At 35.9% G+C, this 16,520-nt stretch overlaps 1 protein-coding gene across 1 annotated transcript in view; it reads right to left on the bottom strand.

The window, feature by feature from the left end:
- GRID2 (glutamate ionotropic receptor delta type subunit 2) overlaps positions 1-16,520 on the bottom strand; it is a 1,708,541-nt gene that overhangs the window by 1,502,023 nt on the left and 189,998 nt on the right. The window lies entirely within an intron of this gene.

The raw sequence follows: 16,520 nt of genomic DNA, 5'->3' as shown, positions 1-16,520 counted from the left end.
AAGGCATGGTGAGATGATGCTGGTAGGACACTATCTTTGTGCCTTGTAATTATTTCTCTTGGAATCTATAAAACTGCAATTCTCCATATATTAACATATTCAACACTGACCTCATACCTACTGTACCAAACCCTGTTTTGTAAGCAAATCAAAAGTAGGATCCTTGTCTTATTCATAATTTTTCTCATAGATAATCTTAGAGACTCCCTAGAGCACACTTTAAGTATTCAGCAAATATTCACTAATCGCTTATAGAATGTACCTATTGGCATCATCTTGCCATAGGTTGGCTACCCAGAATTGAATTATCTGCTACTATTGTAGTAAAAGAAAATTCATGCTTAATTACTGCAAATTAAAATATACTTCTGAAAATAAATCACTGGGAATGTCTAAATGCATTTCGACTGTCCTTTTCTTCCTAACCTAATTCAATTAACCAACTCTCCTGAAAGAAGATTCTGGGAGGATTTGTAGACAGGGCTGGGATATCTGAGATAAGTCTACATTTTGTTTGCTATTTAGAAAAAACAAAGTATGTCATTATTTGCCATAATGAAATAATAGGGACCAAACTTGGAAAAGAAACCGATTTTGAATGAATCCTAGAAAAGAAAGAGAGTTCTGTCCTTTCCCTTTGATTAATATTTCAATGTTCTTTTTATGAAATAAAAAGAACACTCATTTAAGAAACATTCACCAAAAGATTTGTGGTTTCAGCAGTCCTGTGCAGTTGCCTAACCAGGAGTTTGCAGTATTTTCTATAATTCTAAGGGAAGAAGAGCTTATCTTTGTAATGGAGAAAATCAGGGAGCAGACAAGATTCCTCCTTGTACCCCTTCAGAGATAGAGACACCAGCCCAGTAATTTAAAGACTTATATGCTTTAACCATCCCAACAATCAGATTGGTATATCAGAAGGCAAGCAATGGCAAAAAGGAATAATAAATAAAACACACAAAAAAGGTTACTTCCACATGTAGCAGAATTGTCTTGGAAGATAACAGACTGAAAAAAAAAATAAGTATTCATAAGATTTAAGTCCATTCCAACAGAAGACATTTTTTTTTTTTTTTTTATAGAGGCATGTTTTTTATTTATTTATTTATTTGTTTGTTTGTTTTGTTTATACATGCACTGGGTACAGTCAGAAGCGCGGGAGGGCGAGAGAATTCACCAGAGCCAGAGCGGGGAGCAGAGCAGGCAGAAGGACCGAAGTACACTACTGAGGGGAGCAGCGGGCGGCAGGAGAGGTCTGCACGCCATGTGGGACCCTCCTCCGGTGGCCGGGGAGCAGCTGGGGATCGAACCGCTGCGCCGCAGAGGTCGCGGGCAGCTTCGCAACCCAGCGCTCAACCGCTGCGCCACCGGGGAGGCCCAACCAACAGAAGACATTTTAACATTATGGAGAAATGTACATAATAGTATTTTTTTTTTTAATTTCAACTTTAACACATACATTGAGAAAAGAACCATCACTATAGACATGTTAATTATTGCCCGGGAAATTGCATGGAAGATATATAAGAAAGAAAAAAGCACAGATATAGAAATTATTTTATATATTTGGAATTATATATAGAAAACAAAGTTGACTTCCAAAAACTTGAACTAGAATAGAAAAGGATCACTAAGTTCCTAGATAAAGGCTGCCAATGAAATATAAAATAAAAAAGGTAAATAGTAAATGCGTGAAAGTCACAGAAGATATGAAAGTATGTGTTTTCAACATGTTTAGAACTAATAGAGTGTGTACCAGTTGAATTTCAATGGGCTTACACTTCCCTGTTAATTTACACAATACTCTGAGATGTTTTAATTTGCACCTAATAGGCTCGCAATTTCAACAGCTTTTAATTTCCTCATGCTTTATTTATTCCAAGAACATGAATTAATTATTTAATGATCATTTTAATTTATTTAAATTAAATAAATTAATTTGTTTAAATTAATCAATTAAAATCATGTGAGCATTTTTTAGAAGAACAGAAAATTATTCTGAAAAGCAGTCTTCTAATTTTAACCATCTTAATCCTTTCATCTATTTGGCAAATTTATCTTTTGCATAGTAAGCTTTGTTATCTGTCACTTATGCCTAATTTGTACATATAAAAATTTTTAATATCTAAAGTTCATTATTTCCAAAAAAGTAGTACTTTCTTCTAAATAGGTCCTTGAAATTCATTTTTTTTTTTTTTTGCAAACAATCATGAATTGACTTTGGGCATATTTAATAATTCTTTTTACTTTCAAATCACATTATCCTCCTTATATTACCTTATAAGACTACCATCTACTATGTATCATATATTCTTTTGAGTCGTAAGATTGTCCAAACTGACTTATGATATATCACTTATACTACATTATAGTATATTATCATACTTAATATCCCTATTTTTTTTATTTTTAAAATAGTAGTAGTTCAGGATGGTGTTGAACAACAGCTAGTTTTATGTTTCAAAGACCTTTTTTTATATTTTTCCAACCTGGGTAAACTAAATAGAATACACACAGATGGTAAAACCTTATGTTATCTTACTCTGGAAAGATTAGCTTCATTAAAATGAAAATTAGCTACCACCTGCTAAGTATGCCTTGGCACCTACTAAGTGGCATTCTCCAGGAAAACCTGCAGTGCCTTTTTTCAAGTCCTCAAAGAAATCTCAGAATTATCTTGAAGCATTAAGGTGGGCAATAAAGACTAAAATAAAATATATTTTTTTTCCCTTAGAAAGGCAGTCTTACCCAGTTTTCCCCCTGAAACTACTGTCTTACAGTGTAAAAAAGAGAACATTAAAATTAAGATGTTAACTAAAGACTAAGAAGGGTTTAAGACTTCTTAATGGGCATATAATGTAAAAGACCAACATTGTGTCATGAAGGATGTAGAGCTAGGCCAGGACAGGACCTAAGGGAAAACTGCAGAAATTTTGCTGTTCCCGCGGGCTGGTAAACAAGAGGTTAAAAAACAGATGACATTAGGCCCAGAGACCTAAAATTCCTTGCCATAAAATTCCTTGGCTCATTGTTGTTTTTTGTTGTTGTTGTTGCTGCTGTTGTTTGTTTGTTTGTTTTTACTAACATTCTCCATCCCAGGCAGCCCTTAGTTCTCTTTCCACAGTCTATCAACCAGTCACAGACTAGTTCAAGTTAGAGCTTGGGGCAAAGAGCCTCCACGAGATCTCCAGGAGATGTTCACCTTAAGAAGGCCAGAACCCTGCACTGTCACCTGAGATGCACAATTAGCAACAATAAATGGACTTCAGACAAGTCCAATCTCCTTGCTTTCTCAGAAAATAATATTTAAATCCCATGACCACAGAGGACTCCCTGGAATTCTCTTTTATTGCTCTTTAGCTAACCAATAAATACAAAGCTCTCACTGTTGTCCATGGAATCCTCTTTTCAATTATTAAAAAATAATAATTGGGGTAATTTTAAGGCACCCCCATCATAGTTTGCCCCCATAGCGTACCCACCACCAAATCACCCATAATTCACTACCATAGTCTATTGTGCCAGAGGGTCTCAAGAACCCTTTCCCTGGTTTTGGAGCAAGACCCTCTGAACAATCTTTCTGACATCCTGCAGGTGAGCCACAGACAGTGGTCCTCTTATAGTTCATTCACCTGTGTTATGGGGAAAATTGGGGTCAGATGAGGGACCACAGGGTCAGCTCCTCTTCCAGCAATAAAATAAGTCATATGTTAAGTATTTGCCCTTTTGTGTATAAGTCTAAGGGAATGAGGGACACCAATGATGGATGCAGAAAATAAAATAATTACGATTTGTAAATGTAAATAAAAATTCACTGGAAAATACAACTAGAGACTTTTTTAATACAGATATCAGTTGCAGTTAAGGTGACCAAATTAGCCATTCCATTTAGTCAGAGAATGTCTCAGTTTATACTACTTAACACTTAATATGCTGATTAATAGTACTCATTTTCATTCTCAGAATATCCTAGTTTAAATGACTATATTACCATTTTTTTCACTTTAGTCATATACTCTATTAGTCAGGAATTTTAAAACTTAACTCCAATAATTTCATTTAACATAAGTAAACACAGGAATAATACCAGAAACAAAATAAATTGATCTTCTCTTTTCATCCAGTGCTTGGATTTAGTGTTGATTATCGAACTTTTAGTTGAAATCAAGTACATGGAGTCTACTCACTTTATGGCATATCTATGGTATTCATTATTGTTAATTTATAGAAGATTTAAGAAGCCGACTATTTCATATTTCAATAGATTAAAATCCACAAAGGCAGGGAGGATATAAGTAGAAAGAATGTAATGATGTATGAGAAGTAGTGACTACACACATTCACAGAGAAGGCATACACTGTAAAGGACATGTGCATAAAATCAACATGTAGGAGTCATATTGAAATTAGTATCAATCACAGCCATTGTGGAAGATTAAAAACTGTGCATTTCCTTTTGTAAAGATTTATTTTCAAAATATTTAATATTAACATATGTACTACTTACATGGTAAGCTTCTGCTAGCTGAAAAAATGTGTTCAATGCAGAGTAATGTTTATTTTTTTAAAGATTTATTTATTTGTGCATACAAGAGCTGGGGTACAGGTGAGAGATGGAGGGGGTGAGAGGACTCACCAGAGACAGAGTGAGGAACACAACAGGCAGACTTACTGAAATACGCTGCTGAGGGAAGCAGTGGGCGAGACAGGAGAGGTCTGCTGCGCCATGTGGGTTGCTCCCTGGCCAGAAGGGGATAGAACTCATATAGCAGAGGCTGTGGATTGCTTCATAGTGTGGTGCTTAACCCCTTGCACCAACAGGGAGGCCCCAGAGTAATGTTTATTGAACAAATTAGTTTAGTTCTTAATTTAGAGAAAATGAAATATTTCATATATATTAAATTACATATGTCTTTTTAATTCATTTAGCCATGATGATGATTCACATTTGAATCCAAAAGGTAGCATAACTACATGAATTTGTACGTGTCTTTTTTGAGCACTATCTAAAATTCTTACAGAAAAGCAAGAGAATGTGTTTTTTGATATCCCTTCCTTCCCAGATTAATAGGAGGCACTCGGATCTGGTAATAACTATTTCACATAGATAGTTGCATTTTAATTTAGGATGATTTTTAGCTCTCTATGAGTTAGTACTTTTATAATGTCTCATTTTTGATTAATTATATTTTATAAATATGCATAAATTAATAACAATTATAAATGTTAAGTGAAACTCATGGGCACCTATTAATACTTCACTGTGCCAATGTACTCTGATCTCAACCACTCTTTCTTTTTTCAGTCTGATCACTTAATTTTTGTATAAGTTCCAGCACTCTATTCTTAAGTCTTAAAAGGATAAGCATGTCAATCCTTCTACAATAATTGTCTGGATAGCTCTGTGAAATTATCATCTTTTCTGCCTGCAATTTCCTCAGTCACTTACAATCCTTTCATCAACTATTTACCCACCAGAGGTCCCAAGCCTTATTTCTCTTGTTTAATAATTAGGAAATTATACTCTTACTTTGTGTGTTGAATATTCTCCCATATAATTATGTATACTTGTATACTAAGGATGATTTTCTTCCCAATAATGGGAACAACAATGAGATATTACTAGAATAAAACCACTACATAGTGTATATGACATGGGGAGCTTGAATTGTGTTCTGGATAGTTTGTGGTTTTAATGATGAAGAAATCGTTTCTTGGCACAGGGGTTAAAGTCTCAGCACTATGAAGCTATTAACTTCCACTGCAGCATGAGTTCAATCTTCAGCCAGGGAGGTGACACACATGGTGCAGCAGACCTCTCCTTTCTTGCCTACTGCTCCCCTCAGCAGCGTATTTCAGTAGATCTGCCTGTTCTGATTCCCAATCTGTTTCTGATGAATCCTTTCACCCCCTGCACCTCTGGCCTACACCCCAGTTCTTTGTATGCACATACATATACATATACACATACATATACATACATATATATAAATCTTCAAACAAGAAATATATGTGTAATATATACTATATATATATACTATATAATATACTATAAATACTTATATACTATATACAACAACTCTTAAAAATAGAAAAAGAGATACCTTCTTTTTTTCTGTTTTTAAAGATTTATTTATTTATTTATACAAGCACTGGGTACAGTCAGAAGCGCGGGAGGGTGAGAGAATCCACCAGAGCCAGAGCAGGGACCAGACCAGGCAGACTGACGAAATACACTGCTGAGGGGAGCAGCAGGCACGGCAGGAGAGGTCTGTTGCACCATGTGGTACCCTTGCTGGCAGCTGGGGATGGAACCTGCACTGCAGAGGCAGCGGGAAGCTTCGCAATCCAGCACTCAACTGCTGAGCCACCGGGGAGGCCCAAGAGTTAGTTTCTTGATGCAGACACTCTCAAGGGGAGAGTTCTAGCTTTGCTTGACTAGAAACACATTCTAAAATAAAATTGATTCCATGTGAATGTTCTCGTTGCTTTACTACCACAAAACTTATTTTTAAATAATCTTCACACATTCTGTATGTGAAAACAGTTTGATATTTGTTACTATTTTTGCCCATTATGTGATTTAGTTTGTGTTTCATCCAAGGTCAAGTGTATAAAATGTTACAAATTATCACATTAAATTTACTCAATTAAGCAATATCTCTACTGAAAAAAGATATAAGATTCAATTTTTTAATCACAGCTTTCATTAAATATTAATTAATTGACTTTATTAAGTGCTATAGCACATAGTCTTTTTCTAGTAAAATTAGAAGTATAACTGATATGATAAAAAATATAAATGTGCATAAAAATAAAACAAATTAGTACTATAATAAACATTTGTTAATTCATATATAAGAAAGGCATTTCAGTACAATGTAAGTGCCAGCAAATATACCAGTTGGCTCAAATTTGATTGCAGCACTTATCAGTACTTATCACTGTATCTTGGTAACATTGGGTAAACTTTCCCTTTGAGTTTTGTGAAGATTAAATAAGGATAACACAGTTCCTAACTCATAGTACCTGTTTTGTTTTTTATTGTTTCTATATATTATCAGAATTGATATTATTTTACATGCAACATGTAAACTAATACATTTAAATTTGTATCTGTGTCTACGTTCTATGAGTTAATTCTATTCCAAATGATCTGAATTTCTATGAACACAACTCCCTCTAATATACAAATAACAATACATAACAGCTAAAATTTCTTCCCTAGAATAGATTGGTCAACAAGGACTAAAATAAAGAAAATATGTTTAAAATTAAATTTTAAAAAAGCCTTCCTCCAAAACAAACACACATCTCCACAGACACATATATATGCCCATATCAATAAAAAAGCATTTGATCTGGAAGAAAATCTTGAGTGAGCTGTATAGAATATTTATGAGAATTTTTCTCAGTGACAGGTCTGATTGGTTTTAGAAAATTGAGTCCCATAAAGTGTATACCAACATTTTTTTTGACTTTGGGAGAAGTGTATATAGTCAAAAAATATATATCATATATATACTTTAAAATTAGATAAAGTACAGAGACCTAATCTTATTTTTTTGCCTAGCTCTATATTTATTTATTTATTTATTTATTAATAGAGGCATGTTTTATTTATTTATTTGTTTGTTTTGTTTTTGTTTATACATGTGCTGGGTACAGTCAGAAGCGCGGGAGGGTGAGAGAATTCACCAGAGCCAGAGCAGGGAGCAGAGCAGGCAGAAGGACAGAAGTACACTGCTGAGGGGAGCAGCGGGCAGCAGGAGAGTTCTGTGCGCCATGCGGGACCCTCCTCCAGTGGTGGCCAGGGAGCAGCCAGCGATTGAACCTGTGCCGCAGAGGCCATGGGCAGCTTCGCAATCCAGCACTCAACTGCTGCGCCACCGGGGAGGCCCTATATTTATTTTTGTTTTTCCAAATTGTATTTTGTTTTTACTTAAAATGGGAATGTGCTAAATTAGTATATGTGATTTTTTTTTTTTAACACATGCTCCTGACTTTGGAGAAAAAAAATATTTAACTGTTTTTTTCTTTATGTGGTTTTTTCTGGATATTTATGTATATTTTGGATGTTATGGGAAATAGCTAAAAGATCAAAATGCATCAAATTAAAGAAGTTTCTTCAGCTTGGTGTAAGGCTCCTCACTGAACATATCCGAGCAGCCTCTGTAATCTAAGTCACTGAGGACACCAGGCATGATGTCCTTCTTTACAGGTGGCTGTCTCAGCCAGTGTGCCCAGAATACTGGGGAAAGCATCCTCCAGTTCATGATAACTTGAATTGGGACCTGTAGCAAAGGCATAATAAGAATACAATGCAGATGTGGTCAGGGGGGAAATCCTTACTAAGATTTGAAGCATATTAGGATCTCACCAGTATGGAGACAGCAAAGGTTATTTGCTTTGTTCCTGGAACAACATCTAAAAGTTAGTCAGAGGGGCCCTGCATACAGATTAAAACTAGAATACCCCTTGGACACTAGACTGCCCAAAGCAGACACAAAGGGAATTCACTTTTCACTGGACAGGAAATGGGTAGAAATAAATATCTGAATGCTAAAGTGCAGGGAAGGAGACACAGATAGTGGGGCTCCAGCGTGTGAAGAATGAAACATTTTGAATGCATATGCCCTTGACTGTTGGGGAACATGTGGAAGATATAGGATGCTGCACAAAAGCAGGTCACAAGTAAAGAAAACAGAGACAGAGTTCTGGATTGTGCATCTGTGCATGCCCGCATATCAATACTACAAACTGGTGATAAACACTTGAAACACACTTAAAGCACAGAGACTGCAGAGTCTCAGATCTGAAATCCAAAAGATGATGGATATTGTGGTTCCAGAATCATAGGCCTGGTCTTCCCTCTAATTTTTTCCACACTAACAATTCGGTCCTGCCAGGCCTTAACCCCTTTCCGCTAACACATCAAACATAAAAACAGATCACAAAAACATATGGAGCCAGAAATGGCAAAAATATTAATAAATAGATAAATAAAGTCAAATAAAATAAAATAAAAACACTTTGTCACCTGCAGGCATTGTAAAAGTAGGTATATTCTAAGTGCTATAGATATATTTTAAAATTAGGATATTTACAGCAAAAGAGTGGGCAGGCATAAAAATATAGCACATAATACCTTAAAATCTTAAAAGAATATGGTATCAAAAAGAGAGCAAACTCCACATGAACCAACCAAAAAGACTTGAAGGAATATTTCTACATATCAGATAGAAAACTCAAAACTGTTACTGAAATGAAAGAGAAGAAAATGCAGTAGGGCAAGATATACAGATCAACAGAACTCAGAGAAATTAATCTCATAGATTCAGAATTCAGAAAAAACTAATGAATTTATCTGAAATAAAATTAATAAACAGAAGGTAGAAATCAAATATTTAAATTAGAAAATTAACACAAATTGAGGATATACAACATTTAATGAGATTTTAAGGGCCTCCCTTGTGGTGCAAGGGGTTAAGTTGCACCACTATGAAGCTATCCACAACCACTGAAGCGCAGCATGAGTTCTATACCCAGACAACAAGGGAGATAACCCACATGGTGCAGTAGACCTCTCCTGTCTTGCCCACTGCTCCCCTCAGCAGTGTATTTCAGTAAATCCACTTGTTCTGTTCTCCACCCTGCCTCTGGTGAATCCTCTCACGACGCCCCCCTACCCCACTCCTCTGGCTTATATGCCAGCTCTTATATGCATAAATAAATAAACCTTTAAAAAATGAGATTTTAAAATTCTACAGGAAGCTACAGAAGCAGAATAGACTAAGGGGACGATTGAATCTGTGACCTTAAAGAGAATAATACACAAATGACAGAGGTAGCAGGAGAGATAAAGCAGATGGAAATAAAATGAAGTAGCACTTTGAAATCTATCCAACTCCATAGGAAAGAGAACATAGAATCATGGCAACATAATACCATAACAGGAAGAGATAGGAAAAGGTGAGCTTATTCAATATTCAATTAGGTGAGCTTATTCAAATATGTCAAATCTGGGAAGGAAATTGTATGCATATCCATTCACACTTCATCTCCATGAAGTTAAATAACACCAAGGTATTTTAATGGAATAGAAACTGTACCAAGATATATAGTAGTGAAACTATTAAAAAAAAAGTAAGACAAAGAAAAAATATTGAAGGTAGCTAAGGGGATAAAGCAGTTTTTCTATGAAAGCACTCCAGTAAGTCTTTCATCAGTTGTTTTTTTTTTTTTTTTTCCCTAAATATACTCTACAGGAAAGGAGAAAATACAATGACATATTCAAAATACTCAGAGAAATATTTGAGTTAAAGATACTACATCCTACAAAACTCTTATTCAGATATGAGGGAGGAATGAAGGCCTACCAAACAAACACAATCTGAAGGAATTGGCCAACCTTACACCTCCTCCTATAAGAATTCCCACTGAAGTTTGAAGAAGAAAATAGGTAGAACCAGAAAACTGAAGACAAAATGATAGTGGCAAGTTCTTAAATATTAAATAATCAACATTAATATAATGGACTGAAATCACCAATTAAAGGAATGCATGGCTAATTGATCCAAAAATAAACACAAATTTCTACTGGCTTTAGGAGACATATCTACATACCAGTGAGAAACATACATACAAACATAAAAAATTTAGGCTTGGGCCTCCCTGGTGGCGCAGCGGTTGAGCGCTGGGTTGCAAAGCTGCCCGTGGCTTCTGCAGAGCTGGTTTGATCCCCGGCTGCTCCCTGGCCTCCAGAGGAGGGTCCCACATGGCGCGCAGACCTCTCCTGTGGCCCGCTGCTCCCCTCAGCAGTGTACTTCGGTCCTTCTGCCTGCTCTGCTCCCCACTCTGGCTCTGGTGAATTCTCTCACCCTCCCACGCTTCTGACTGTACCCAGTGCAAGTATAAACAAAACAAACAAACAAATTAATTAATTAAAACTTGCCTCTATTAAAAAAATAGGCTTAATCCTAAAAGAATGGAAAACAAACTTCTAAGGAAATGAAACACTAAGGAATGCAGGAATAATCATACTTATATAAGATAAAATAGACTTCGAGCTAAAAAGGTAATGAAACAAGGTGAACATTATTCAATGACTAGGGGATCGACACATGAAGAAGTTATAACACTCATCAACATAAATACACCAAAGAAAGGAGATTCAAAATATAAAATGCAACTATTAGCAAACCTAAAACAGGCATAACAGCATCACAACAATATTAGGGATCTTCAACACCTCACTTACATAAATGGACAGATTAACCAGACAGTAAACAAAGAAGTAGCAGCCTTGAAAAAGGAATTAGACCAAATTGATATTCACAGCATACTGCACCCCAAAATAGTTAAGTACATATTCTTCACAAGTGTCCATTACAAATGGGTATAGAACACAGTATGTAAGACTGCTTAAACCAAGATGTTAGTAATGCAAGATGCACTTACATGAATGCTATTGACATATTACTCACAAAGTGCTCTTTAAAAGAGTTTAAAATAATTGTTTCAGCCAGTGATAGATTATTTTCAGAAATAGTGGTTCACAAATATTTATTGAATAATTCATCAGGAAACAAGATCAAGCATCTGAAACGCAATGATGTAGAAAATCTAGATATGCCCATATATAACTTGATTATTGTCTCATCAGGAATGAAGATAAACTGAAAGTAAACTACAAAGATATTTTCTTCTTATTCCACTTTAAATACTTTTAGAAAGAATATTGAATTCTATGTTTGAATTACATGGATTTATCACTCATTGTAGGTGATTATGGTTAATGGTGTAAAAGAGAAATCATTCATTGATAATTTTAGTGTTTTTCCTGTAATTTTTAAGATTATTATTGATTATTTTAGGAAACTCAAAACCATCTTGAAAACCTACTAAGTTCAGCATGTGTCCACCTGAATAAAAGTGCAAGGAAATTTGTCACTCTGCTTTATAAAATATTAAGAAAATGGCACTAACTGGTCAGATCAGAATGTTGTTTATAGGTCCATAAAATGAACAGAAATTACAAGCACATAAGAAAGCTAGTGTTCCATATTTCACCAATCATCAATGAAGATACCTATAATTTGCAAGTCTGTCTATTCATGTGTGTGTCTTCCTAGTTAATTCTGATCACCTGCCATCCTCTACAACCCACACCATTGAAATGCATGTTTTATCTTTGAATATGATGAAGGCTACAAGCAGGTAGAATAAATTACCATATATTTGCTATCTCATCAATTAAGCTAGAAAGAGAATATAGAGTCAAAAACTAAAATGACATAATCTGTTTTATGAAACATGAGCTCCAGAATTCTTAACTCCAAGATGAAATTATTTCCCCACCAAACCACAGTCAAATAATTTTGTTGAAAACTAGTGACCCTGGTGACTAATTCTAAAAGACAGTCTTTTAGTTGTATTTGAAACTCTCCTTCATACAAAGAATAGCTCCTAGGAGCCTCCCTGATGGTGTAAGGGATTAAGTCTCAGCACTATGAAGCTACTGCAGCCACTGAAGCAAAAGTTCAGTACCTGTCCAGGGAGTTAATCCACATGGTGCAGCAGACCTCTCCTGTCTCACCTGCTGCTCCCCTCATCAGTGTATTTCAGCTTGTTTTGCTCCCCACTCTGTCTCTGGTGAAGCCTCTTACATCCCGCCCCTTCATCTCTGGCCTATACCCCAGCTCTTGCATGCATAAATAAACAAAATAAATCTTAAAAAAAAAAAAGGGCCTCCCCGGTGGCACAGTGGTTGAGCACTGGGTTGCGAAGCTGCCCGCAGCCTCTGTAGCACCTGTTCGATCCCGGGTCACCTGGTAAGGGTCCCACATGGCGTGTAGACCTCTCTTGCCACCCGCTGCTCCCCTCAGCAGTGTACTTAGTCAGTCTGCCCGCTTTGCTCTCCCCTCTGGCTCTGGTCAATTCTCTCACCCTCCAGTGCTTCTGACTCTACCCAGTGCTTGTATAAATAAATAAATAAATCTTAAAAAAAAAAAAAAAAAAGAATAGCTCCTAAAACACCAAGATGGTAAAATTTTAAAATTGTAATGTATTTAAGTCAACATTAATTATTTAGGAAAAAATATTTTGTTTCAATGATGAACAAATTAAATATATTACTCCATCAGCGTTTAATTAAAAATAACTTTTCTTCCAATAATATGGTTTTATTTGGTGTTGTTTTTCTAAAGAAATACTCATAGGCACTTGCCAAAATAGACTAACAAATTTGAGAAAGTCTCATACAAAATTGATAATTGACTAAAGATTATCTTAATATATTTCAGATATATCCAAAAAAGGTTTTAATGCCTTTCAATGCATTAAATAGTATGTAATGCAGAAACATCTTAAAAGAAAATTATGATATTAAGTTATTGTAGTTATCATTTCACAATATATACATATATCAAACCATTGAGTTAAACATTTTAAATTAATATGTCACATATCAATTATAACTCAATGAAAGGTAAGGTGAAATTGTGTTTTGCATATTTTGTAGTAGGTTAACATTGATTTACAGCATTGTATATGTATAGGACCACACCTTTCCAGAAGTGTGTTACCACATAACACCCAGCTCCGAAGCACCCATGGTCTTCCACCATAATCTATCAGGGTAGCTCCTACTTTGTTACCCACTTTTTTCTCTTGTAGCCTCAGTCAGATTAATGGTTTAATTTTGTATGTCCCTTTGCTTTGTTTTCTATATTCTAATTATGAGTAAAATCATCCAGTATTTGTCTTTCTCCTTCTGATGTCTTTAAAAGAAGATGCTGTGATCACTCCAAAATCCTGACTTTGGACAATGTCATGAATAGGATGATACAGCACCACCATTTTGTTTGGTTATTTTTTTGTTTTGTTTTACAATTTTTAGTTTTCTTTAAACATTTGAGAAGAAATACTATTTTCATTTATCAGGTCACACTACTATAGTCTCGCATATCTAGAGGCCAGTAATAAAAGCTAAGAGTGGAACATATATTGCTCGAATAAAACATATTCAATGTTACATTTTTACTGTCTAGAAACAAAGATTTTTCAAAACTACAGGCAGAAAAAAATTGATATAATCTTGGCTAGTGAAGAAACTCTGGAAAACAGGAAACAAATGGAAATATCATCTTTTCAGTCCTCACCCATCTTGCAGGCAGGGTATAAAACAATTTCCAGGGAAACATGATCATGATGGATTAAGAGAGTAAACAAGCAAGTCAGGCAAGCAGATCTGGTTTACACCCGACAATTACTTCATGGTGTGTACAATGAGTTGGGAAATGACAGACCTGGCTTATAATTTTCTGTGGCTGAAACAATGTATTGGAGAGAGTATGACCTACACCAAGATTCAACAGAATATATAGCATGGACTCACAGGAGTCACCGGTACTAACAACAGACATTAGAAAACAGAAATGTAGGACCTCCCAGGTGGTGCAGGGTTTAAAGTCTCAGTACTATCAAACTATTGCTTGCCACTGTGGCATTAGTTTGATCCCTGGACTGGGAGAAACCCACATGGCACAGTGGACCTCTCCTGTCTCACCTGCTGCTCCCCTCAGCAGTGTATTTCAGTCAATCTGCTTGTTCTGCTCCACACTCTGTCTCTAGTGAATCCTCTCACCAATGGACCTTTGGCCTATACCCCAGTTCTTTTATGCATAAATACATTAGAATTATTTTTTAAAAAAAAGAAAAATAGGGATGCAATGCCAGCCTCACTGCCCTGAATTAGTTAAAAAAAAGGACACTGTGAATTCACCTACAGAGATATCTGCAGTTTGCCAGCAAAGTGCCACTTAATAGTGATAATTTTGGCTTTTACCAGAGTTCTTGCTTGCTAAAAGCAACCAGTCAAAAATTTCCTCAACCTTTCTGTGTTCCTCAAATTGTCAGAATGCAAAGAACCACCCTTCTCTCTATATGATTTCAATGAGAATCACCAGTAGCTTTGTTTTACCTATGGAAAGAATATAAATTCCCATTCTTTGCCTCCTAAATGATTATAGCTGAATTGTTTGTTACCACTGTACAATCTGAACAAAATGCCAGTTAACCTTACCAAACTTATTTTTTTTAAGATTTATTTATGCATACAAGCACTGGGTGTAAGCCAGAGGTGTAGGGGGTGAGAGGATTCACCAGAGAGTGGGGAGCTGAACAGGCTGATCTACTGAAATGCATTGCCGAGGAGAGCAGCAGGCAAGACAGGAGAGTTCTGCTGTGCTATGTGGGTTACTCTCTGGCAGGGGAGCATACTTTTGCTTCAGTAGCTGGTAATAGGTTGATAGCGCTTTGTCTTTAACCCCTGTGCATAAGGGAGGCCCAACCCTACCAAACTTTAAACAAGTTTTCTGACCTCCTCAGACCACCTCAGACCTCCTCCTCCTCCTCCTTCATTCACTTTTGACCACAGTAATGCACATCCTTTCCCTAAGACCTCAGTGTAAAAATACTAGCTTATAACCGTCCTATCACACTGCCACATATCCCATACTAGCCTGTTTATTTCTCCTTGCAATAAGAAAAGGCTTCTTTCCATCCCATTTGATACCCTTGCAGATTTTCCATATTTCAATAGTTCTCTGTCCCTACTGAGAGAATGTTCCTCTCCTATCACAACAGTCCTCCTTCCTTATTGCAATAATCCTGTAGAATAAGTTCATCCTCATCTAGATCCAAATTTGCTAATATTTGACAGTAGACACCTAAGAATTATGTTAAAAATAAGATGAGATGGTTCCGTTTCCCAAATGCCTTAATGTGATTTAAGTCTTTACCGTATGACCCTAATGACAACCGTGAGAGGAACAAAAGGAAATGGAGAATTTAATGTCAAATTATTTTCACAAAGACACTGACTTTAACCTAAAATCTCTATTCAAATTATTAGCACAGTCTATATTTTCAATTTATTTTTGCTACATTTTTCCATTATTCCTTCTACACTTAGATTTGTGAGAAGATGCTAATAAAAGATAAATTTAGAAATTAAAATATACTCCACACACAGAAACATACACACAAATATCTAAATAAAAATAATTATTTCTGTTGTTTTTTAAATTAAAATACAATGTTTTATTTTTTAAAGTTGCGTAGTTTTTTTTTTTGTTGTTTGTTTGTTTTTTAAAGATTTATTTATTTATTTATAAAAGCACTGGGTACAGTCAGAAGCGCAGGAGGGTGAGAGAATTCACCAGAGCCAGAGCGAGGAGCAGAGCAGGCAGAAGGACCGAAGTACACTGCTGAGGGGAGCAGCGGGCGGCAGGAGAGGTCTGCGTGACATTTGGGACCCTCCTCCGGTGGCCTGGGAGCAGCCGGTGATAGAATCTTCGCCGTGGAGGCTTCAGGCAATTTTGAAACCCAGTGCTCTACGCACCGGGGAGGCCGAAGTTGCATAGTTATTGACACTAGAGTGCAATCTAAACTTCCTGAATCCCCACTTAATTATCACTACTTGTAGTAATATTATTTGTGATGATATGATATTTAAT

This window comes from Talpa occidentalis, unplaced genomic scaffold (assembly GCF_014898055.3).
Source record: "Talpa occidentalis isolate TD23 unplaced genomic scaffold, MPIMG_talOcc4v2.1 talOcc4.6, whole genome shotgun sequence".
NCBI lineage: Eukaryota > Metazoa > Chordata > Mammalia > Eulipotyphla > Talpidae > Talpa > Talpa occidentalis.
This window is presented reverse-complemented; position numbering and strand designations above follow the sequence as displayed.